Here is a 26,580-nt window from a genome sequence, read left to right on the forward strand (position 1 = left end):
TTATTTATTTACTTATTTATTTATGTATGTATTATTTTTGGCTGCGTTGGATCTTAGATGAGGCACGCAGGATCTTCAATATGGCGCAGGCTCTTTGTTGTGGTGCCGGGCTTCTCTCCAGTTGTGGCGTGCGGGTTTTCTCTCTCTAGTTGCGGTATGCAGGCTCCGGGGTGCGTGGGCTCTGTAGTTGTGGCGCGCAGGTTCCAGAGAGCGTGATCTCTATAGTTTGTGGCACGCAGGCTCTCTAGTTGAGGCAGGCGAGCTCAGTAGTTGTGGCGCACGGGCTCAGTTGCCCCGCGGCGTGTGGGATCTTAGTTCCCCGACCAGGGATTGAACCCATGTTCCCTACATTGGAAAGCGAATTCTTACCACTGGACCACCAGGGAAGTCCCCTGATTAGCTCTGCTTAAATCCATTTTTTAAAAGGGCTGGTGTGTCAACTGAAGTTGCTGTCCACATCTATGGTGCTGAAAGTTCTCACAGCCATCCTGGTCAGAGATCTCTAAGTTGTAACGTGGCTCGTGACCTTTGCCTATGCTAACCAGCAACAGGGTCCCCTACCTTTATGATCAGAAAACTCCTATTTTAGAAAAATTCTCTAATTCCATATTTTCTGACAATAGGAGTTAGGAAGGGAATAGAACTCTGGTATCTAGTGTTGAATTTTTCCTCCCTTAAGAAAAACAGCAATTTTAATAAAACCTAAGAATGTCCATTTATTCTGAAAACACATTTTAACCATCTAAGATGGACTGAGAAGTGTTCTAAACGAGGTACTGAGGGAAAGAGATATAACATTTGGCTGTGTGTGTCTCCCATACCCAGAGTGACAAAAGTTACACAAATGATCAAAGTTAATTGCGATCCATGTTATGATGGCAGTCAGTGGAGGGATAGATAAGCTGGATGCAGCTGTGTTTGTAAAGTCTGAGAAGTTTTTGTGGAGAAGCTGCTCCATGATCTGGGTCCTACAAGATGAACAGAAGTCAACCCATGTGTAAATGAAGAGCGGAAACATCCCATCTGGTTAGTTGCTCTCCCACCTGTGGCTTTTGGGGCTTCTTCAGAGGTCCACTGATCCCTGGTCCTGTCATCTCATGCTTGATCAACATGGGCCCATCTGGGTAAGCAAAGGAGAAACAAAAAAAAAAAAAAAAAAGGAAAAAAGAGATTAGAATGAAAGAAAAGAACAAGCAGAAACTTGTTTACTCAGTGTCTGTATCCCAATGAGAAGAGATTGAGGTGCCAATAATTGAGCAAGGCTCTCTGATGATATAGATTAAACCAGAAAGGCCAACAGTAAACAAGATGAACTTCAAAAGAGCAGCGTCTCTGCTCTCTGGGGACCTCCATTAGCGAGTCACCAGATAGGCAATTACTATACAGTTCTTGTAATGACCGGGATCAAACGCAAGCATTCTGCACAGTAGGCAGTCAGAAAGCAGGCAGACAAAAAACTGTGAAAATATGCCATTAAATCTTAATTATTCTTCAAAGGAAAACAAGCATGACTAGGGGGCATAGAAGGAAGGAATATTCTGAGTCTTACTAATGCCTGGGGCTCAGGGCAATAGTACAGTTACTGTTTCAGCTCTCATATTTACTCAAAACTGAGCATCTCATTCTGACGTGATCTGGGCTAGGGAATTCAGTTTATATAAGCATCCTAGTTTCTGTGACCTCCTATATCTTCTTCTGAGTATAAGGAGGCTGTTATATTACACCCAAGTTTTTGGACACAAAGTTTGAATAAAAAGGACTGATATTTTTGTTGTTGTTATTAAAAGCAAGTATCTCACCATCCAGAGTTGACCACTGTTGACACTTGGACTCAGAGCAGTCTCTTAACACCTTCAGAAAGAGTATCCTCTGTTCTGTAATCCACAAGCATCATGTGTCATGCTAGTCATATGTCATTTCCCTGAAGCCTACATCTGAGATGTCCTTGATTAGTGCATGGACGTTGTTGACATCAAAATGTGGTACTGGTTAAATGGAAGATTTAAAGAGCTCAATAGCTATTGATTTTGAATACAGTGCATGTGGGGGGGATGTGTGTGCGTGCGTGCGTGCATGCATGCGTGTAGGAAAGAGAAATTGAGATTGTACAGCATATGTAAACTTAAATCCTATTTTGATCACTTAGCACTAAGGCTTTTAAATATTCTGTAGCTACAGGAGAGGCTAGCTCAGTGCCCTCCAATGGAAGTACAGTGTGAAACATATGCATAATTTTTAATTCCCTGGTAGCCACATTGAAAAAGAAACAGGTGAAATTAATTTGTAATAATGTTTTATTATTAACATACACAAAATGTGATCATTTCAATATAAAAGTGATCATGACACATTTTACTTCTTTTCTTGTACTGTCTGAAATCCAGTCTGCATTATACACTCCCAGCACAGCTCAATTTAATCTAGCTACATCTCAGATACACATGAGGCCAGTGGTTATCAAATGGGACCACTCACAGCTAGACTGCATCCCCAGTTCCATTCTGGGCCATTTCCACTTACAAACATTCATTTAAGAAAAATGACACATACTGCATTGGTCCTAGGGCAGGTGCTATGTGACTCTCACCAGCCTAGTGAAGTGGACTTGACTTCTAATGACCTAAAATATACAAAACTGTACACAAAGAGCCCTGTGATATGGTTAACTTCAAAAACTCCACCCAACAATGACTGTGGTCTACTGAGTCAATGGGATCTCTCCACTGGGGAATTAAAACTTGAGATAAAGGGAAATTCAAGCCTGTTTCAGCTCCTCTCACCCTCCACCTTCCAATGAGAATCACTCTGTGGGGAGAAAGGGAAAAAGGTAGAGCGGTGCTCCTAGGACATGTATATGCTAAGAATCCCCAAGATGCTTGTGAACATGCAGGTTCCCAAGCCCTATTCCCAGAGATTCTGATTCAGTTTGGGGCTATCTATTTTTGTAACAAGTCACCATTCCAATTTTGTAAAAGTTGTTATAGAAGCAGCCAGTTGAGCTTTGAGATGTTGATGAAGGAAACACACAACCCCATCACCTTATTCTTTGATACCTGCCATGTTTTCCCTGTGATCCTTCATGTTTGGGGTGGGAGGGTGAGAAGAGGGAAAATGAGCAATTTCTCATCTGCATCTCTGATTGGAACATTTAATTCTCCACAATCATTCTACCTTCGCTGCACTGTGTGGTTTTATTTATAATGTGGAACATATTTAGGAACCTTGGATTATCCAGATTTAATCCCAACCCATGTTTCCTACATTCCTTCTATGTCCACAGCCCCTTAGGGAATTGTAGAATCAAGGGGCAGGATCCCTGCTTCAAAGGCATTTGTAGAATACAGAACAGACCCCTTAATAGAAGATGATGGTCCATGGGAAATGGTACAGATAAGAGCCACTGAAGATCAAGGGATGGTTTGGAAGCATTGTTTACATCCTCAATAGTCATAACATGACCATGAACATGAAAGGCTCATTCTCCCACCTGTTCATATTATCTGCCCATGATTCCTTAACCCGACCAAAGAGTTCTTCAGTTAAGAAAATTAAATGCTCAAACCTTGCTATTAATATGGTTGTTGCAATCAGTAGTAGAACCTTGAATTTCATAACACAACCTGACTTACAAATAGTTTGTGATCTCCTGCATTTGCATATATAACGTAGATTTGAAGAACTATGATGTTTGATGTTCTTAGTGTTGGAAAGTAGTGCACTATTTAGAAAATATTTCCACGTACATTCTCTCTTCTGATGCTTGAAACATTCCTGAGGTTGAAAAGAACAAGTAGCAGTAGAACCATTTTGTAGATAAGGATGTGGAGCTCTGGTATGTTAAATATGAAATCACAGATCTATTGGGTGTCACAGGCAAGGCGAGGATGATGGTGTGTTACCCTATACTTTGGATCTTTTTCTACTACCTCTTGTTACCACTTTCTCAGAGAAGATTAGATTCTCCCATATTCCTGGCACCTATGTTTTCTTAGATTTCTAAGCTTCATCTAAAATGATGTTTTTAAGAAGAGATTCTGGCCTGACCACAGGACTCCTAGAAATGGCTACAGTGAGCGACAGTGAGAACAGCGCTTGCGGTACTTGTATTTCAAATCTGTCTACAGAAATGGGCGAGAACCAGTAGCCGCTCTCCTTTTTCAAGCGCTAGATGGCCCGCTGGACAGGAAAAGAGAACACTTTCAATTATGCTGTTTGACTGCAGTGACCAGGGCTCCAAAGATTAACGGCCCCCTTCTTTCCCTTTCCTTCCAACCTCAGTGACATCAAATTCTGATGAGTCTGAGTGTTGGCTTGTGAGGGAGTCTGGAGGAAATGCTTGCCTAAACCATGGCCCGATGAGAAGGGTGTATCCAGTGGTGGTGATTTTCTTTGTCCTCTCATATGAAAGTTGTCAGAGGAACAGGAGGAATATAGAAAGTAGCAAGCTAATAGGTTACAGAGATGCTCTCTTACCTTGCCTCATGGCACCTGTGCTATAGACCTTAGATCATGCTCATGGGACCAAGCCTAGGGAGGAGGGCTTCAACTTAAGCATTCTTTTCTTGTGTTTCATGGCAAGTCCAAAGTTTCTGCTCTCCAGTGGAGATGGTAAAGCTATGCTAGTTCCATATTTGGGTAAATAAAGCAAAGCCTAAGTGCCTGGAGCCTACGTTAAAATGAATCACCTGTTGTGGCATTGTCTCCAGGAAACAGGTGTGACCCATCAATATGAAATGCTCCTCTGGGTCCAGCCATCTCACTTGGCAAATGTGAACACGGAGAACTTGAGAGGGAAAGTGATTTTATCTAAAATCACATGGGGAGGAGAGAGAAGATGGCTCCCCCCGCCTTCTGGTCTTGAGTGATTCCTTCCTTCTACACCAATTATGCACCTGCCATCTCAATGTCCATGAGCCTTTCCGGAAAATTGAATAAAATTCCAACTCTCCTCCTAGATTTACACGGCTCTGGATAATCTCTGGTCCACATCCATGCCCAGCCTCATCTTCTAACCTTTTTTCTCTTTGTTCACTTTCCCAAGCCACAGCAGCCTTGTTTTGTTTGTTCAACACAATACTTCATCCTCAGAGTATTTCCCTACTGCTCTTTCTGTCTGCAGTGCCCTCCTTTTGGGTCACGTATAACTGATTCCTGCTCCAGAGTTTGGCTCAGAAGTCACCTTCTCAGAGAGGCTTTCCCTGGTCACTAAATCCAAAGCTGTCCACACTGTCTATCACTTTACCGTGTTTTGCTGTTCCCTTCACACTGATCAACATCTGAAATAATGTTTTGACCTGTGTGTTCAATCAATTTCCATTTTTGTTCCTCTCCCCACAGACTGAAATCTCCAGGAGTATTTTATTCACCAGTCTATCCCCAGTACCTAGAACAGGGCCTTTCAAATAGGACATGCTCAATTAATGTATGTTGAGTGAATTAATAAATAAGATGCCCTTTTATTTGCGTGTGAATATTTTTGAAATCATAAACGTCTTAAACTTAATATCTGTCTTAGTTCAGTCCATAAAAAGATATCATAGACTGGGTGGCTTAAACAGCACAATTTTATTTCTCAGAGTACTGGAGGCTGGGAAGTCTGAAATCAGGGGCCAGCATGGTCAGGCTTTGGGGAGGGCTCTCTTCCTGGCTTGCAGACAGCTGCCTTCTTGCTGTGTCAACCCACGATGGACAGAGAGTGATCTCTGTCTCTCTTCCTCTTCTTATAAAGCTGCAAACCCCATCCTGAGAGTGCCACTTTCATGACCTCATCTAAATCTAATCACCTCCCACTGTAATGGCCCCATTTCCAAATACCATCACATTACAGTCCTGAGAGAAGTTGCCCAAGTATTTATTTTATTAATTTTATTATTATTATTATTTTAATTAATTTATTTATTTATGGCTGTGTTGGGTCTTCGTTGCTGTGCGTGGGCTTTCTCTAGTTGCAGTGGGCGGGGGTTACTCTTCGTTGCTGTGCGCGGGCTTCTCATTGTCGTGGCTTGTCTTGTTGCGGAGCACGGGATCTAGGCATGCAGGCTTCAGTAGTTGTAGCACGTGGGCTCAGTAGTTGTGGCGCATGGGCTTAGTTGTTCCGCGGCATGTGGGATCTTCCCAGACCAGGGCTCGAACCCATGTCCCCTGCATTGGCAGGTGGATCCTTAACCACTGCGTCACCAGGGAAGCCCAAGTTGCCCAAGTATTTAAAAAAAGTTTACCTAAGGATAAATGTTCACCTTGACTGAAGTGGAGTGAGCTTTGGGGCCAGAGATAAATAGATTCACACTCAAAGTCTGCCACTTATCAGCTATTTGACCTCAGGCAAGCCATTTAACTTCTCAGAATCTCCTGCCCTGTCTGGAAGATGGCAATATGAATCTCCACCCACCCGAAAAGAACATGATGGCAATTAAGTAGGTTGAAAACTGCACAATGCTTGGTATTTTATATGTTATCTTAGTATTCTTAACTTTAGATGTGGTTACTTAACCATGCTACATAAAAAAATTTTTTAAAGATGCACTTATATTATTATTCTAAGTATCTTATAATCTTGGAGAGTTTTGGAGATAGACAGATCCACCTTTGAATCTCAACCCCAATATTGACAACAGGTGAATTTTAGGAGAACATAAACATACAGTCTGTAACAATATCTCCCTTTTAACTGGCAGTGTTGCTTTTCACTATATTTCTAGAAATCCAAATAACTCTATATCTGTAACTATACCTATAAATATATCAACATCTACCTCCTTCTCTATCTTTCCCTCTTGAGAAACATCTTACGAACTGTTCAGAAATCCTCATCTTTTTAGGAGTTGACACCACTCTTGAGTGATGCCACTGCTTCCTCAAATCTAGCACATAGCTGCTGCATTGATTTACAAACAAAACTAAACTCAAATTTTTAAAGATTTCCGTTTTGGAAATTTCTGAGAATTTAATGACAGTTATGGAATAACTAGAATCTTCTTTTAATATTATTAAGTCAAACTTAGGATCACCAGCATAAGAAAAGTTTTTATTTTCTGGATCATGAAATTAAAATAAAAGCAGATGACTTGGTCTCTATTATTTTTGTAGGGGAAGCGATTTTTATGGGATGAAAGAAACCTATTTCTCCATCGGTTCCTTCTCCCTCTCCTTTCTTCCCTCTGCACTTCTTTCTGTTCCTTCATTTTCTTCTCCTTTATTTTCTCCTTTTCTTCACCTTCTTTTTTCTCTCTGTCTCTCCATCCCCTGTCTTTCTTACTAAGCAGGCTTTCTGAAACACTAAATCTACAGCCTAAAATGAATGCACGCTCACATCCCTTGGTGGGTAAATAATTTTCAGAAAGCTCACTCTTCAAGGCAGTTTTTAAAAGGAAATCCTCACTTTCTCAAAACAAAAATCACTCTCGCCAGGCAGGCTTCAGAGATAAAGAAGTGATTGCTATGCTCCCAATTATACAAGATGCTGTATTTTTGCAAAGGAGCTTACCTTGGAGAATGGAACTAGTTGTTTTTATCCCCCCAATTAAATATTGTTCTCACGAAATGGTTGTATATTTTACACCGGGAACATATAGTTTCCCATGATAACCCCAGTAAATAAATAGTACTCCATCAGGATGGGAGGCAAAAACCTGCGTAGTTTAATACTGTCCAAATGACAGGGCACCTCAGATGATAAGACACAAGGAGAATTAGACAAATGGCACATAAATGAGGGCACACACAGGATAGCGGTTGGTTCCTGCTGTATCTGGAGGGACACTTACACTCAGGGAGAAAATTCAAGAGTGTGTTATGATTAGAAACCAGTAGCAAATACAGTTTTATGGGTATTCTTGGGGAAGGCAAAGAAAAACTCATTCCAGACCTGCCTCCATGTGGATGCATTTTCCTTTTGCCTCCCAAACCTCAAATATCTCCCTTATGCCATTTGGTAATGAATGTTCGGCTCCGTGAAAAGGAGTCTAAAGAGCTTTGTTTTGTATCCTCGGAGTCTGCAAAGAGATTAACAGGGTCTAAAGGAATAAAGAACATCTGGAAACACGGGCTTTGCATTTTCCTTTCTTGCCTTGAGTGTGTTTTGAATGCTGAGCATTGGGGAGAGGACAACTGAATTTACTTTCATGTCGGAAAGCCCAGGACCTCTGTGATTTAAACAGATACATAGGTTAAGATTAGTCACGTCTCTGCTGGCAGCACTTGGAGTCCAAATGGTGACTGCTAGTGTGGTTTCGTTTCAGATTTTTCCCAATCTGAGTAGTATGTGGAAGGGGAAGTAGGAAGATGAAATTGGTGAGGCTTCATTTTAATCTAGCCAAAATAGATTGAGAATGTGATGCACACTGATCACTGTTCTAGGGGCTCTGGAGAACAAAATTAAGACTCTTTTTGCCCTGATGTACATTAAGGATGTAGAGGGAGAGAGACAGATCTTCGCACAAGTGTTTATAGATAAATGCCAACTTTTATATTACACTTACTTAATTTGTTTGACTCTGTCTCCCACCAGAATGTAAACTATTCAAAGGCAGGTATTCTGGGGGAAAAGGTTAGTTTGTTCACTGTTGTGTCCCATCCACTAGAACATAATAAGCACTTAATAAATAATTGTTATATCCAAAATATATAAAGAACTCTTCAAAATCAACAATAAGAAAACAACTCAATTTTAAAATGGGCCAAAGACCTTAACAGACTCCTCACCAAAGAAGATATACAGGTGACAAATAAGCATATGAAAAGATGTTTGACATCATATACCGTCAGGGAAATGCAAAGTAAAACAACAATGGGATATCACTACACACCTGTTAGAAGGGGCAAAATCCAGATACTGATAACACCAAATGCTGGTGAGGATGTGGAGCAACAGGAACTCTCATTCACTGCTGATGGGAATGCAGAATGGTACAGACACTTTGGAAGACAATTTGACAGTTTCTTACAGAAGGAAACATGCTCTCGCCATATGTTCCAGCAATCATGCTCTTTGTTATTTACCCAAAGGAGCTGAAAACGTACGTCCACACAAAAACCTCCACACGGAGGTTTGTAGCTGCCTGGGAAAAATTTCCAGCCAAAGTTTTCATATATTCTATGGTCTTTTATACCTGGGGTGGACTAGAACAGCCTGCAGGCTGGCCACCTCTTTGTGTTAAAAAAAAAGAAAGTGTCATTTGATCACAGCCATGCCTGTTGGTGTATGTATTGTCTGTGGATACTTTGATGTGACAAAGGCAGAGTTGAGTAGTTGCAGAACAGCCCATAGGGATTAATAAGCCTAAGATATTTACTCTCTGATCTTTTAGGAAAAAAGTTTGCCAACCCTTGTTTTATTATTGCTGTTATTGTAAAAGTTCTGGACTCATCAACCCATATATTTTATCAAGACATGAACAAAGATTACTGGGTATCCGATGTGGTGTACTCTCCAGAATTATGTCTGGTTTCAGGTATTTGATCTCTTTTACAATTCTCTAAGTTGCAGAAAACTGTTACTCATGCAAAATTGTTCTTATCCATAGAAAAGCAAGTAAATTGTGCTGGGTGGAATGCAATTGATTTTTGCTCTGTGGATATTGGCCAGTTTTGCTTCCAGGTTTGAGTCTATTGGTAAATTCATTTCAACATTCTTTTTTCTTTTTTAATATATTTTTAACATCTTTATTGGAGTATAATTGCTTTACATTGTTGTGTTAGTTTCTGCTTTATAACAAAGTGCATCAGCTGTACATATACATATATGTCCATATCCCCTCCCTCTTGTGTCTCCCTCCCACCCCCCTATCCCACCCCACTAGGTGGTCACAAAGCACCGAGCTGATCTCCCTGTACTCCCTGATCTCCCAGCAGCTATGCGGCTGCTTCCCACTAGCTGTCTATTTTACATTTGGTAGTGTATATGTCAATGCCACTCTCTCACTTTGTCCCAGCTTACACTTCTCCCTCCCCGAGTCCTCAAGTCCATTCTCTACATCTGTGTCTTTATACCTGTCCTGCCCCTAGGTTCTGAAGGTTCTTCAGAACCTTTTTTTTCCCCTTAGATTCCATATATATGTGTTAGCATATGGTACTTGTTTTTTTCTTTCTGACTTACTTCACTCTGTATGACAGACTCTGGCTCCATCCACCTCACTACAAATAACTCAATTTCATTTCTTTTTATGGCTGAGTAATATTCCATTGTATATATGTGCCACATCTTCCTTATGCATTCATCTGTTGATGGACACTTAGGTTGCTTCCATGTCCTGGCTATTGTAAATAGTGCTGCAATGAACATTGTGGTACATGACTCTTTTTGAATTACGGTTTTCTCAGGGTATATGCCCAGTAGTGGGATTGCTGGGTCATATGGTAGTTCTATTTTTAGTTTTTTAAGGAACCTCCATACTGTTCTCCACAGTGGCTGTATCAATTTACATTCCCACCAACAGTTCAAGAGGGTTCCCTTTTCTCCACAGCCTCCGCAGCATTTATTGTTTGTAGATTTTTTGATGATGGCCATTGTGACCGGTGTGAGGTGATACCTCATTGTAGTTTCATTTCAACATTCTTGATTGCCTATAAAATTATAGTATTTTGAGTTTTCCTTTGAACCGGTTGTAACGTCTTACTGGTTCCCTCATTAATGAATAAGATAAATATAAGATCCTTAGCATGTATTCACTTTACATTTGTTTGTGAGTCATGATTTTACCTTTATAAAAAGTGTGTTCTTAAGAACTTGTATATTAAACATATACGCAACTAAAACCCTATGCTGAGTCAGGAAGTGGAGAACCAGGGTTAAGAGGTACATCTTGACTTAGATTGTCTCCTGACAGCTCTATTAATTAGGTGTTCGAAGTTAGGCAAATCACTTGACATCTCTGAACCTCCACTGACTTCTCTATAACATGGTTATAATTCCTACCTCATATGGTTGTATGAGGATTAAATGACATAATCCATGTACAACATCTAGCATTCAGTAAACAACCTGGATGTTAGCGATTGTTGTAATTGTCATTGTAAATTGCATTTTCATTCATTAACTGAATGAAATTTTCAGCTTCTGCAAGATGTTACCTTCTGCCATCTGCTTGGATGCATCCCCACTGGCCTGGCTGGAGTTTTTCTAAAGGCAGAATCTGAGGCAAGACTGGTAGCGGGTAGTTTTTGTAGAAGTGATACCTGGAAGCAGGAATGACAACGCAGAGAGAGGGTGAGACGTGAAAGAAGGAAAAGAAAAGGATGCCTTTTTCTTCCATGTGGCTGTGTAGGGGAGGAAAACTTTTTCTTTCTTCCCTTCTAGGCTCTTTGGCTGGTTTAATAATTGACTTAAGACAGATTAACAGGAGAAAAACAAATTTAATTTCAAATGTACGGGAGTCCCAAAGATATGAGGCTCAAAGAAGTGGCCGAGGCAGGCAATTTTTAATACCTTTTAGACAAAGAAACAATAAATTTGTGAGGAACTGACAAGACAAAGAAATTTGGGCTTGGGGTATTAAATTAGTGAGGACGTAACAAATGTCTGGGAGGAAGAAAGTTTCCTCTGTCCTTCTAGGTTGTATATTAAACATATACACAAATTCTGGATGGTCTAAGAATTAAATTGAACAAGACAGATTAAGTTTAATAACATGTATACATGGGAGAGACCCAGGAAAACAGAATAATTCACCAAAATGGTGGAAACTCTCACCTTAAATACCATCTTCAGCTAAAAACAAAAGAGGTTGTTATATAACTAATGAGAACCTGCTGTATAGCACAGGAAACTCTACTCAATTCGCTGTAGTTACCTAAATGGGAAGGAAATCCAAGAAAGAGGGGATATGTGTATACATATAGCTGATTCACTTTGCTGAATAGCAGAAACCGATACAGCATTGTAAAGCAACTATACCCCAATTGAAAAAAAAAAAACAAAAAGAGGATGTTGCAGGGGGGATGTGGTTTGGGACTTCAAAGGGGAGGAAGGCAATTGACATGGAGCTGGAAAAGCAAATATTTGGTGAAAAAATGTTTGCTAAGCCATGCAGAGATGGTGGGACACAGAGAGGGATTTTAACAAACAGACTCAATCTAGGTTCCTCCCCGTCTGCACACCTAGTTCACACTATAGTGATCTCTGGTGATGCTCCCTTCTTGGATCAAGTCCTCTAGCTACATTCTTTTAGGCAGTTAGGGGAAAGTCAAAGGTTCTTCCTAAGTCTTTGGGTCTTGATTGTTTTCAGCTCAAAATAATCCACATGCCAAAAAGACACATTTGCGGATGGCAAATTTTGCTCCCCTACACAAGGTTTGTTAAAACAGGCTTCTCAGCCTTCAATTTCCTATCTCTGGTGGTAAGATTGTCTCCCTACCTTCTGGTACTGGGAGGGCACCTTTTCGATGGAAGATTTATTTCCTGCTCTCTGGGGGACAAAGGAGGGACGGAGTGCCTTTAATTCAAGATAATCAATATGCCAAAGTGGCATATTTGGGGATGGCATATTTTGCTCCCCTTTAGGTGCCACTGCGGGAGGCTGGAGTTCAGTCCTGCTGGGGACCCGCTCAACAACACAGCTCAGAATTGTCTCTTCTAAAGACAACAGGCTGAGACATTAGCCACCAACACCCATTGCTCATTGGTTACTGGTTTATCCAGGCATATTACTTCTCCACAGTTCCGGGCTATCCAGACTGAGGGCTGAAGAAGCATGTGTGTCATTGGAGTAAACCTTGAGACACAGCCTCAAGGGGCTTGGGGACAGATGCCATTGGTGTGACTGGGAACTTTCCATCATGTTGGACACACCAGATACTCAGAGACAGGCCAAGGGGATATGACAGGAGCACAAGTGTCTCCTATACACACCACTGAAAGCAGATGACAAAGTTCCCTGACCAATGACCTCTCACATCCCAGCAGTATCCTCTGGGTCCCCACACCCTTCAAGGGGGCAGAAAAGATAAAGGGTATATAAGCATAAGCAGCTGTGCCAGGAAGCAGCAGATGCTATAGGGTGAAAACTCAGTTTTTGCCTTGAAGAGCCTTTCTCCAATCCCTGCTCCAGAGACCGATCCGGCCCCAGGTTAGAAGTTTGCAGAAAATGCAGTTGAACTTTCTGAGTTCGCCCCAGTGGAAGCCTTCAAGGAGGGCCTTAGGGAAAAAGGAGACCCCAGATCAACATTCCTAGTAGCCAAAGCTGCAGGATTGGAGCTGGTGGGACGCACCATTCCTTTCGGTTGCTTGCATCAGGGGAAGACACAGTCAGAGACCTTATAATGTAGCTACCTCTCCTCTTATAACTTTTGAGTTTATTGGTCTGAAATCTGCCTTTTAAACGTGTGACTTTTGAAATTCACATGTACATACAGTGGCCTGCTGCCACTGTAGCAGCTGCCGTAGTTCGGCCATTTCCAGAACATTCTGCTGGACCCTTCCCATGTATTATCTCAAAACATTCCAACTAAGGCAAAACTAGAGACAGCAGAAAGATCTGTGGTTGCCGTGGATCCAGGGTGGGAAGGAGGAAGGGACGAACAGGTGGGCCACAGGGATTTTTTTAGGGATGTGAAACTATTCTGTATGATACTCTATTGATGGATGCATGTTAGAGATTTGTCAGAATTCACAGAACAGTACAACACCCAGTATTGTGAAGCAATTATACTCCAATAAAGATCTATTAAAAGAAATAATCATATATCGATAGCGGCTCACGGATCCTGACATATATACTACAGTAATGCAAGAGGAGAATTATAGGGGAAACTGTCAAGGGAGGGAGAGGAGCATAATTCTGCTCAATTTTTCTGTATACCTAAAACTGCTCTAAAAAATTCAAGCCCATTCATTAAAAGGAAGACTTTATAACAAATCCTTGCAGGTGGTCATTGTTACCCCTTTGTTACAGAGGAGGCAAGTAAGGCTCTCGGGAACACATGGCTTCTGATGGCATCACGGGGACAGGGCTCCTGGTCCATGTGGTTCTGAAACTCATGTTCCTGTCACCACACCTTCTCACTTCCTTCTTTCCTGGCCTCCTGTCTCCCTGTTGAGTGTGCTCTCTCCTCTGTGGCAAGTTGCCTTCACTCTTCACCTTCTGTACCATCTTGACATGGCCTGGCCCCCAGGGTCACCCTACCAGCATTTCTGCAGTCAAGCTTTCCGGAAGAACCTGCTCATCAACTTGAAGCTTTCTAATGAGCCTGTGGAATGTCATCCATCCTTGGTTCCCATTTCACTCAGCTCTCTCAGTGCTGTGATGTATGGATCAATCTAAGTGCTTCTGGTCTTTGAAAGGCCCAGTCCAGTGGTAGCCCTGGGAACCCAGCTCAAGTGACCCTTTATAATATAGCTGACGCACTCTACCACTCCACTGCTGTTTCAGTTGTCTCAAATGAATGTCAGTTGGTACAGAGGACCAGGTATTCAGGAGCTAAATTAACTGAATCATTGCATGAATTAGTTAGATCTCACTGAAATACAACACCCATTCTTTTTCCCACTTATGACACAAAGAGCATCCCTCTGACCCCTGACACTTCAACACCCTATATCCTACCCCTCAAAATAATTTATCTGGATGAAGTAGCCCAGCTAGGAGTATCATGCTCCAAATATATAAATAATAATGAGAACCTTTAATAAAATCAGACATAAGTTATGCAGCAGGCATCAATTACAAAGGATTTTAAAGGTTTTGCTCTAAAACCCGAGCGGTGTTACATTTAGACTAATAACTGTACCCGTGATTTATGTGTTTGCAACCAGAATGGTTTCAGTGCCGCGATATATGTCCAAAGGAAAATTTATAGTCTGCTACAGAATGTATAAATAATGAACAGCCATATGTCATCACGCATTTAAAATTGTGACTCCTTCTGCAGCGGCAATGGGGTTAAATGAATTAAAATCTTAAGTTCAATGGGAATCTTAACTTATTTGGGAGTACTTTAAGGAGCGTGCACAAATGCAAACACTAATTTAATATATTTCTCTTCCCCCGAGTCAAAGAAAAATGGCTGTTATTAAAATGACAAACACTCTTGGGAAACCTCAGGAGTCATCAAATTAAATAATGGCAGGGGAAAGAAAAGAGGAACTGGCTTGGGAAGATGATGGGAAGGAATTTTTCTGACACTGCTGTGACCTCAAATTATTACGAAGGCCTTTAAAATGGTCAAAATAAATAAAATAAGTCGATGATGGCATTCTACCTTGCAGTTTCCCATAAGGTTCGTATAAGGTTTATGGAAGTTGGAGAGTTCCCATTAATGAAAGCCAAGAGCCTGTCACTTATTAAGTCCTTATGAAGGTTGTACAGCCACCCTGAGGCTGAGCCCTTTCATCTGAAAATGGGACAAATCAGGTTCATTGGACAGAGTTGCTGGGAGGGTCTAAAAGTAATAATAAACATTGTGAAAGCAACTAGTATCCTCCCTGGTACAGAGAGTTGGTCCTCAGTAGATGTTACTCTGGCCTCTTCTGTATAGCTCCCTCAGTGGACAATAAGGTGTGGAGGCATGGACCATATCTCACTCGTCTTTCTATGAATAATGCCTGGACACAGATGAGTGGTTAACCAATATGAATGCATCCTTGCTCAGTGAATCACTTAATGTGTTTCCATGGCTCTAAGAGCCACTGTGGAAGTCCAAATGTCAGAAAGAGTTAGGAGGCAAGAATATGTTGCATATTTGAGATTGTTGGGGGGAAATTAAGTGGCCCTAGTTAATGAATTTGCAGAAAATCAAGGCTTGCCTCCTTAAATTCTTGGACAATTGTCACCCTTTAATCTTTGATAGTCACAACCTTTTTAAAAACCCATTCCTGTGAATTCCCTGGTGGTCCAGTGGTTAGGACTCCACACTTCCACTGCAGGGAGCATGACTTCGATCCCTGGTTGGGGAACTAAGATCCCACATAGCCATGTAGAGCGACCAAAAAATAAAAATAAATAAATTTTAAAAATGTAAACCTTTAAAAATTTGAGGACCTCTGTGGGTTCTCAAATACGCTGACAAGAATGTCATCTTTCTTCTTAACTCCAAGTTCTCATGAATTCATGAGCCTACAGTGATATGATATAGAAATAATTATTGTGAAGGACCTGGTGCTGGGTTTACGGTGTTCTCCCTCCACTTCTGCCTGCTAAATGGTCTCCAGCTACTGTTTTGATGTCTTCTCTTGATTTTAATGGTTTCTGTTACTTCCCTCAAAGTTAACTTTCAATTCCTACTACTGCCGGGTCTTACAGACACTATTCCAAACGCGATGGTTTGAAACAGTTCATAAGTGTCTCTTGTAGCTCTGTGTGTGGACTGGGGTGGGTGTTTTTCACTTAGGGTTGTGTCTCCTGTGGTTCGAATCAGATGGCAGCAGGGACAGGGGTTTCCTGAAGATTCACCTTTGGGCTCGATGTCCAAAATAGCACATCGCAAGGATGACCATCGAGGCTGGCTGTCAGCTGATGCCCAGCTGGGGCTACGGAAGGGAGCACGGACCCGTGGCTTCTCCCTGTAGCTTGAGCTTCTCACAGCTGGGTTCTCAGAAAGAGTAGCCCAATAGCACACATCTCAAAAGATGCAGGTGGGAGCTGTAAGGCTTCTTATGGCCTACGCTGCCTCACTTCTGCCTTATTCTCTTGGTCAAATTTCACAAGAATGCAATATAAGGATCCATGATTCACATGGTTCACTCCGCCTTTGGAGACTGGCTCCCATCTCAGTTATGAAAATTGCATCTCGAACATTGAAAGGGAGTTTATCAAGATCTTCTGGATCATGGATTTCCTTTTGACTTCACAGAGACCTTTTAGTTCTACCACTTACATTCTGATTGTTTGCCTTCTAAGACTGTCATTTATCAATACATGATATCTGGGAAAGCAAGGGTTGGCAGTGTTTTGAAGTGAACTGTTAGATGAATGTTATTAATGTATCTTATGAATTCCCTGTTGCAAGGAACTTTCGACTCCATCGCTTAGCTATGTCAGCTTGTTGTTTATTTCCTTCCGGTGGTTTCCATGATGGGAATTAAGTTTTGCTGACTCAGATCGCTTTTTTCTGTAGGTTAGAGTTTGGAATAGAGAATGTGTGTGTTTTGTGCGTGAGGATTGGGGATAGATAAAAAAGTACTTCACTCAGGTATTTTTCTAAGCCTTTATTCCCATAGGACCAAATAACTCCTCAGTGCAGTAAAAAAAGAAAAAACAAGTATCCCTCATGCAGGGATAATTACATTCTGTGGATCACAGCTGAATGGAAAGAACCCTGGAGTCAGGGTATTGTGTTCCATCAAATGGAGGTGTCATAGTTCATTGAAATGACTCCCTGTTTTTTGAATCATTTGGTTATTTCCTTCTCTTCTATAGCTAAATCTCTATGTCCATCCGCAGGCATTTCCTCGGGATAGATTTCCCTTGTTCATTTCTATCTTTGTTTCACCCATATGACAGTCAACACCCACCTAGTTTGAAGCTTCTCTCTCCTTCACCAAATTATATGGTTTTCATCTTGCTTTTTGGAATCATGTAACATAGCACAAGCATTCTGAACCATCCAGTTGGCTGAAATGATTCCTATGGAGCTCCCTACATTGGTCTAAAATTAAAATCAGGTTAAAATCACACCAACTCCTCTACAAAATTCCACAAGCAGTTTGGGCGAATGAGGAATGCAGTAAAGAAAACGTCCGCTTTGAGTCTTGAGAGGCTGTATTTTGCATCCCAGCAGAGTCCCTCTCCAGCTTTGTTGCATTGGGCTGGATACTTCCATTCTCTGAGACTTGATTTCTTCATCTGTGAAATGGGATGAATAAATCCTCTCTCAAAATGTGATCAAGGGGCTTCCCTAGTAGCGCAGTGGTTGAGAGTCCGCCTGCCGATGCAGGGGACACAGGTTCGTGCCCCGGTCCGGGAAGATCCCAGATGCCGCGGAGCGGCTGGGCCCGTGAGCCATGGCCGCTGAGCCTGCGCGTCCGGAGCCCGTGCTCCACAACGGGAGAGGCCACAACAGTGAGAGGCCCGCGTACCGCAAAAAAAAAAAAAAAAAAAGAACAAAAACAAAAACAAAAAAATGTAATCAAGAAGCATTTTTAAAAATGTACATCAGGTGCCTAGTTCCATGCCTAGCACATCATAAATTAGTTACAAAGGAGAATTCTCTTCCCATACCCTCCCCTGAGAAATGTATGTGGGGGGTGTGTGTGTGTGTTCCACTAACCTTGTTCTATTATCTTGGAGATTGTAGGTGCCTCTGATTCTATGGACTGGGTAGGCACTTGTATTAATCAAAATCTTGGCAGGCAAAAGATGTGTAGTCAAATTGAGTGATTCAAGGAGAGTTTATAAAAGGGGATGGTTACAAAAATCAAGGTAGGGTTAGGGAACTACAAGGCATAGGGCAGAGCTCCTGGACTTGGGGACTAGTAACAGTGTGAAGGAGAGGGGATGCCTGAACAGGAACTGTGGGCTTCAGGAAAGGGTTGCAGTGAGCTTTGGAGATCTGGAAGGCAGGGATGCAGCTGCATTTTCTCCTTTCCTCCAGTTCTGTTAGTGCCTCTCACCCAATGAACCAACTCTGAAGCTCAAAGGCAATCTGTGGTCCATCCAGGTCAGCCTTCTGGCAAACAGAGCAGGAGGAAGAAAGGGAGTGAATCTGGAGGTGTGAATAGAAGATACTGAGCATAGACCCCCCCCTCTCCAAAGCCAGGGTCTTTGATCGCCTTGAACTCATCCATCCCCAAACAGGTTATACTAGAGTCTGAGGCTTGGGACTCATGAAAAGGGCTGTCCTCACCATCTCTTCTCAATCTGAGGTCCGCCACACATAGAAGGGCTTAGGATATATTGCTGTGTTCTGGGAATTCTTAAGGAAAAGTTTTATAATCTGAATAAGATAAAAGCCTATTATAATTTACCTTATTACCAAGTACTGCCACATCATTCCAGTAAGTCAGCTCTGAAGATTTCCATTACCTTTCATCTTCAAGTCATCTGAACAATACTAAAGTTTTAGAGACCACTCAAAGAAAGGTAATTCTTTCTCTTTGGGGCTAGTTTTGGCAATGATCTTCAAAAGTAATATTGTATTATCAGGTTCCTTCCACCGAAAAGGCAGAATCAGTCACTGACAGAGCCCCTAGTTACCAAAAAAAACCAAAAAACAAAAAAATCCCCTATCTGTGCCACCCCCTGCTCCCAGCTCCAAAGTCCCCTTCATGGTGAAGAAGGCTCACTTTCATCCTTTTGGAAGGTGACAGCCTGCACTTCTTCCCACCTGGGGAAATGTAAAAGTAAAGAAACTCGACTTGTTCTGGAGAGAAGCTGTCAGCCATAGGAACCCCTCTCCTGTAGCATGCTGCCCAACATTATTGGGAAGTTATCTAAAGTGTCAGAGAAAACATTATTGATTTTTTAGTCTGTTTTGTCAACTAGTCAATAAACCTTGCTTTTTCCTAGATTTTCTTTCTTATAGCTCCCTGCCTCTCAGCTCTTTGGAGCTTCTGTCTTCTTCCCCTTCTCCTGTTTCTCTCTGTGCATCTCCCTCTCTTTCTCTCTCTCTCTCTCCCCTCATCCCCCAGTCTTCCTGTCTTCTCTCTCTTTCCCTTTATTTCTTCACTGTTTTCCTTGCAGTGTCAACAAGCAGTTGAAAAACTTCTCATTAATTCAAACTTGGCTAATATCAGATCCTTGATAATGTATCCATGTGGATTTTTAATTGAGATAGATTAAGATTGATTTTTTTATTGGAGTGTAGTTAATTCAAGTGTACAGCAAAGTGATTCAGTTATACATATATATATATTCTTTTTCAGATTTTTTCCATTATATGTTATTACAAGATATTTGATATAGTTCCCTATGCTATATAGTAGGTCCTTGATGTTTATCTGTTTTAAATATAGTAGTGTGTATCTGTTAATCCCAAACTCCTGATTTATCTCTCCCCCACCCCCTGCTATCCTCTTTGGTAATCAGAAGTTTATTTTCTATGTCTGTGAGTCTATTTCTGTTTTGTAAATAAGTTCATGTGAGAGATACATTAAAATTGATATTTACTGAACAAACTAGCTTTAAGGCTGGTAGAGATGTTACGTAGAGTCATCGCTCACCATGCTTGTGTGTTTCCCAAAGCAGTGGAACTTTGCTGTTCCTTACAAATCTCCCTTATTTAAATGGTTGTAAAAAAGAAGCCATTAGAAGATTTCATCACTATGTTTAAAACTTCTTCCTAAAACCAGAAAGGGTTCTGAGATCACACTTACATAGCACTCACATTGTACCAGACACCATTCTAGATGTTTTTGTTTGTTTTTGCTTGTTTTTAATTGATTAATTAATGTATTTATTTTTGGCTGTGTTGGGTCTTCGTTTCTGTGCGAGGGCTTTCTCTACTTGCGGCAAGCGGGGGCCACTCTTCATCACGGTGCGCGGGCCTCTCACTGTCACAGCCTCTCTTGTTGCCGAGCACATGCTCCAGACGCGCAGGCTCAGTAGTTGTGGCTCATGGGCCTAGTTGCTCCGTGGCATGTGGTATCTTCCCAGACGAGGGCTCGAACCCGTGTCCCCTGCATTGGTAGGCAGACTCTCAACTACTGCGCCACCAGGGAAGCCCTGTTCTAGATGTTTTACATACAAAATTCTTACAACATCTCTATGCAGTAGATTCTATTATTATCACCATTTTATAAATGAGGAAACTGAGGCACTGAGATTTTCTTCAGTTCCCCTGTTTGTTAAGGAAGGCCTGACCATAAATTGTCTCAGATAAATACTTGATCATCAGCTATTTAGTTTCTTCAGAAGAGAGTCCACTGACAGAAAATGCCTGTAACAATAACAGTGCCTGTCGTGAGTGTCCCGTAGGTGTGTTGGCCACACCCCCAATGTGCCTGGTCTGTGGAATGCCAACTGGCATGGGGGTAGCACAGCCCTTGGTTCTCCCAAGACCAACCAACTCAATACACCATCTCTTACATCTTCAATTTATCTCTTTCCTAGCTTTTCCTCCTTAGTCCTACAAACGTGCTCGTCTCTAGTTACACTTTCTCTTTTTTTTCTCCCTACTCTCTCATCCCAATGTGATCACCGTGTATGGGTCAGAGTGAGTTTTGCTTTGCTGCAGAAACAAAAGAAAATAATCCGTGGCTTTACAAAAGCAAAGGTTACTTTTCGCTCAGGCTACACGCCCATCAGGGTCATCTGGGGCTCTGCTCAGCCTAGTCGTTCAGGGGCTGAGCCTGACGGCGGCTCCATCTTAATAAACGCTTTAGCCATTACTGTGCCTGGGGAGGGGGATGGGAATGACCAGACTCTCCCTTTTTTCCTGCCTCTAAGCCATTTTTAAGTATACAGTTCAATAGTTAATTCACGTGTTAAGTATATTCCATATGATTCTTAAAGAGTAACATGTTGGTAGTGATTTCTCTTTCTCTCATGTTTCAGGTTCAAAGAACAATCCGTGTTGAAAATTTGTAACTTTTTTAAGCCAAGGATTCAGAAAAATGTCAAGGTCCTATTATTTCTGTGCATTTTCTCTTTAGTCGTGTAACGGAGTTTACCATCAGTGATGTGTGAACCAAGGAAAGCTAAGTGTGAATCATTTTATTCACATTGTAGTTTTTACTACATATTTATATATAAATATATACATATTTTATAAATACATTTTATATATAAATATATATAATAGGAAATTTGCTACTTAGAATTTCAACTGTCTTCTAAAGAAGATGGTGGGAAATGGAAGAGCTTTTATTTTCCAGGGTGTCTTCATCAGTTTTGGAATTAAGATCTGCAGCTGACAGATGATGTGTTCAATTTCTCTCCTCTCTCCCTTTCACTTTCTCTTCTTTATCCTTTCTTCTCTCCCATTCACAAATATGTATTGAGACTTTAGCATGTAAAAACTGAGTTCTTATGTGTGTTGGGAATAAAACAATGAACCAAGCAAACAGGGATCTTAGAAAACCTGCATTCCTAATGGAGGAAGGAAAGGACATGAATAAGTTTAAAAAGCAAGAGAATACCTGATAGAAAGGAGAAAATAAAATAGGATAATGGGACAGAGAGTGACCAACTGCCTATGTTAAACTTAGTGACAAAGTAGGATTTCTCCAAGGAGCTACCAGTTGAGCCAAGACCTAATGAAAAAAGGATCCAGGAAGAACAGCATTTTAAGAGATGGATGGAAGAGAGGAGACGGTGGGGATGACTTTGATGCAGTTGGAGAAGAGAGAGAAGACCAGAATATCTGGAGTGAGGGGAGTAAGGCCGGATGGTGGCAACCGAAGGAGACCCTTGCTCCCGTGTTTTGGAAATGTTGTTTGTGCAAAGGGTTGAAACTAAGAACACTGATATTCCTCCCTGAAATCCTCAGAAACCAACAACTCCACCCTGAAGAGGAGAAAGCAGTTAAGGGACCGGCTATTTCCTTTGGTGGCCTCTTCTCAAACACTTTTCTTAGACTGTATGCTGAAGTTGAAGATGTACTCATTTGGTTCATCCTTATGGAACTCGGAAATGAGAGTTTATAATATTGCAGGGGAGGCCTGAGGGGGGATTACCTCTCCTCTGATAATGGTCTTGAGCATCATTTTTTGAGTCCAAACTGGGAATCTTCATTCAATAAATACAAATGTATTCGCAGGAATAAGAGAACACTGGAATCTAGACCATCTTGGGGGCTCCAGTACAAGTGGTCACTGTATTTAAAAATGAGCACTTGTTCAAATGCTCTTAAAATGGTATTTTATTGAAGTGTTTCCCTCTTATTTCAAAAGAAACATGTTTATGTGTAGCCTAAAGCAAAAAATGATAAGAAATACCCAGCCCATTCCATCTAAAGATAACCAGTATTAACTTCTTTGTATACTGCCTCTCCAACACGTTCTGTATTTTCTTTTGTTATTATTAATTAATTAATTTATTTATTTTTGGCTGTGTTGGGTCTTTGCTGATGTGCACAGGCTTTCTCAAGTTGCGGCGAGTGGGGACTACTCTTCGTTGCAATACAGGGGCTTCTCATTGCAATGGCTTCTCTTTGTTGTGGAGCATGGGCTCTAGACACGTGGGCTTTAGTAGTTGTGGCACTCAGGCTCAGTAGTTGTGGCTCATGGGCTCTAGAGCGCAGGCTCAGTAGTTGTGGCCCACGGGCTTAGTTGCTCCTCAGCATGTGGGATCTTCCTGGACCAGGGCTTGAACCCGTGTCTGCCTGCATTGGCAGGTAGATTCTTGACCACTGCACCATCAGGGAAGTCCTGTATTTTCTTTTTTCCTCAAAATGAGATTGTATTTTATTTATTAACTTATGTTTGCGTTCATTCAGTAAATATTTATTCAGCCCCTATTGTGAGTCAGATGCTCAGGATACAGACTTGAACAAAACATATTTTCAGTGAGCTCGTGGGGAAATTTAGCAGAGAAGATATATCTTTTAAAAATCCAGAAGACTTCTGGTTTTGCAATGGCCAAGTAAGAATATTCCACCTCATTCTCCTCTCAAGCATCACCTAAAAACAACAAGAAGAGAAACTGTAATGCATACTCCATTTTTGAAGAAACTAGGGAAAATCTTTAGTTCATAATACAGAGAGAGACAGAGACAGAAGGCTGAGCAGGACGAGGTCAGAGATTCTTGATGCAGAAAAAAGTGCTCCAAAATCAGAGTTGAACGCTGAGGGGTACAACCATCCATTTATTTTTTTAACACCAGGAATGGTGCGTAAAGAAACAGCAACTAGTGTCTCTTCTTTCCATTTAGTCCAATAGATAAATGATGGATGAAACCAAACGAAACACACATGCACACACACATATACACACACACACACACATGCCATTTTTGTAGGAAGCTATGTATAAATGAGGCAAGGTGAGGAGAGAAGCTCCGTAACAGAAGTCTAATAATTCTGCAGTTACTTATCTGGGTTATCTGGTTAACAACAAAAAAGAATAAATTCCCAAACTGATGCTGGAAGTGAAAGAAAATTTAAGCAAACCAACTGTCAGTGAATGTTGTCACAGAGTCAAAAAAAAATCCACAGAAACACTAGAGGCAGATGATTTTAAAAAGAAATTTTACCCAAAGTTAAAGGATCAGATAGTTCTCACACTATTTAACCTTTTCTAGAGCTTAGGGGGAAAAAAACCCTCTCAAATTCTTGTTATGAACCTACCATAACATCGATGGCGAACCCCTCCAAAGCTAGCAAAGACCTATTTTGATCAAGTATAGTCCAGAAACAGATACTAAGTCTCTGTGAAAAAGGGGTGTGACCACCTTGCTATGTGGGATTTTGATACCGACCAGGGTTCTTGGCCTTCCCCAACCAATAGCAATTGATGAGAGGCCAGACAAGGAATTCAGGCAAGGCTTTATTGGCGCTCCTGCGGCCGCAGGAGGGAGCAGAAACAGGTAACAGGTTCCCTTGCTCATTCCCCAAAGAGGGACGAGCTGGATCCTTATATGGGGTGAGGGTAGGGGCGGGTCCAGGGGTTGGGCCAGAGGGGCGGCTTAGGTGATTTGCCCACCCATTTGGTGATGTTGTGTGCCGGGGGCATGTGCAGGACCTTACTTTTGCTCCCAACACCCTGTTTTGCTCCCAGCTCCTCAGAAGTGGCAGTTGGGTTTTTTTTTGGTTTGGTCTTTTTGTATCTTGTTGTCCAGAATTTGCCCCAACTGTGTGTGCACACAGTTATTTTCAGTCCCTATGGTTTCTTTGTATTTTGTTGCTCAAGGAGACGTTTGTCCAGGTGCAAGCACTGTGGCGAAGGGTCCCAGGTCTCTGGTCCCAGCCTGTCTCATTTTGACTACTCTTGTCAAAATGTATAACTAATCCCCATTTTCAGTGTATTTTCACACCCCCTCCCTTCTGTTCCCGGTGCCTCCAATTTTCCAGACTCTGTGGGTCTGGTGATGTGTATCACTGTACTTCTCGTTAATACATCTCTCAGTGGGCAGTATTAATAGTATCTTTCTCCCCTCTGCTTGGCCAGACCACTGTTCCATCCACTTTCCATCTTCTACAAAATGTTAAAAGTCTTTCATTCACTAAGCCTCTTCCAAAGTGTTTATTCCTGTGAGCCTTTAACTTATTTTATTCCTTCCATCTCATTTGAATGGCCTTTCCAGAGGAAAACCTAATGCACATGGTGCGTATCCATCTGTTTAATCAGTAGCTCTTACCATAGTGTGGTAAATAAAATCGATACAATATCATATTTGCACCTAAAAGTAACAATAATTCCTTGGTATCATCAGATACCTAGTCAAATTTCCCCAATTGTACCATAATTGTGTTTTATAGCTTTTTTTCCTAGCCGTAGTGCTTTTAAATCTGCTTTTTAAATTCAATAATATATTGTGAATATGTTACCATGTCAATAATTATTAGTTAGGTCTTCCCTGGTGGCGCAGTGTTTGAGAATCCGCCTGCCAATGCAGGGGACACGGGTTCGTGCCCCGGTCCGGGAAGATCGCACATGCCGCGGAGCAGCCGGGCCCGTGAGCCATGGACGCTGAGCCTGCACGTCCGGAGCCTGTGCTCCGCAACGGGAGAGGCCACAACAGTGAGAGGCCCGCGTACCGGAAAAAAAAAAAAAAAAATTAGTTAATCACCATCCTGTTGAAGGAATAGTAGTCAGTGTATGGATAAACCATAAGGGATGTCAATATTTGCCGTTTTGTTACTTCAAATAAAACTAGAATGAACTGTTGGGTAGCTGAATGTTTTTACACATGTCTGTCCTTAAGTCCTGTTTCTCAAGCATAAATGATACACCATAGAATGTACACATGGTAAAGGTGTTAGATTTTGGCAAACTTCCCTCCTGAGATTAAAATCAATTTTCAGAGAAGCCGGCTGTGTATACAAGCGCCCATTTCCCTGATCTAACCAGGGTTTTTGTCAGCATTTTGTTTTTTCTTCACCTACTTGAACAGAAGAAAATGGCATCTCATTTTTGTTTAATTTGTGTATCTTTCCTAATGAGGGTGACTTCTCTGACATATGTTTATGGGCCATTTGAATTTCTTCTTTTTCTTTGCCCATTTTTTTCTTATCATTTTTTCCCCTTATTCTTTCCTTCCTTTCCTTTCTCTTATCCTTAGACTTAGGAGTTTGAGTGCTGCTTTAATTCTACCCACTCCATTTGGGGCATGAAGCCAACATACTCAAGCCAGAAAAGACCATGTTAAGCACTAGAGCCCTCTGTGGATAGATGGGTGAGGTTTTTACAGAAGTGAGTTCCCTGTCACTATAGGCATTCAAGGAGAGGTCTTAATCATTTGGTGGAGAATCACAGGACATATTCAAGACTAAAATGTGAGAATGAACCAGTCAATTCTAAGGCTTCTTACAACCTTTCTGTTAAATTGAGGATGTGGGGATAAAAGACTAGGTAGACAATCCTTCAAAACTCTGAAAATTATAGGAGAACTTTTATCATACAAAGGATAGCTTCTTCTAGGTCACAATCTTGCCTGGGTTTCAAACAAACATGATAAGAAGAAACAAGCTTTTTCACATGAAAACTCACTGCAGTGTATTTCACTGGTAATGAAGATTGTTCTATTTGAGAGAGAGAGAGAGAGGAGAGAGAG

The sequence above is a fragment of the Lagenorhynchus albirostris genome, chromosome 15, assembly GCF_949774975.1.
Source record: "Lagenorhynchus albirostris chromosome 15, mLagAlb1.1, whole genome shotgun sequence".
In the NCBI taxonomy this organism is placed as follows: Eukaryota; Metazoa; Chordata; class Mammalia; order Artiodactyla; family Delphinidae; genus Lagenorhynchus; species Lagenorhynchus albirostris.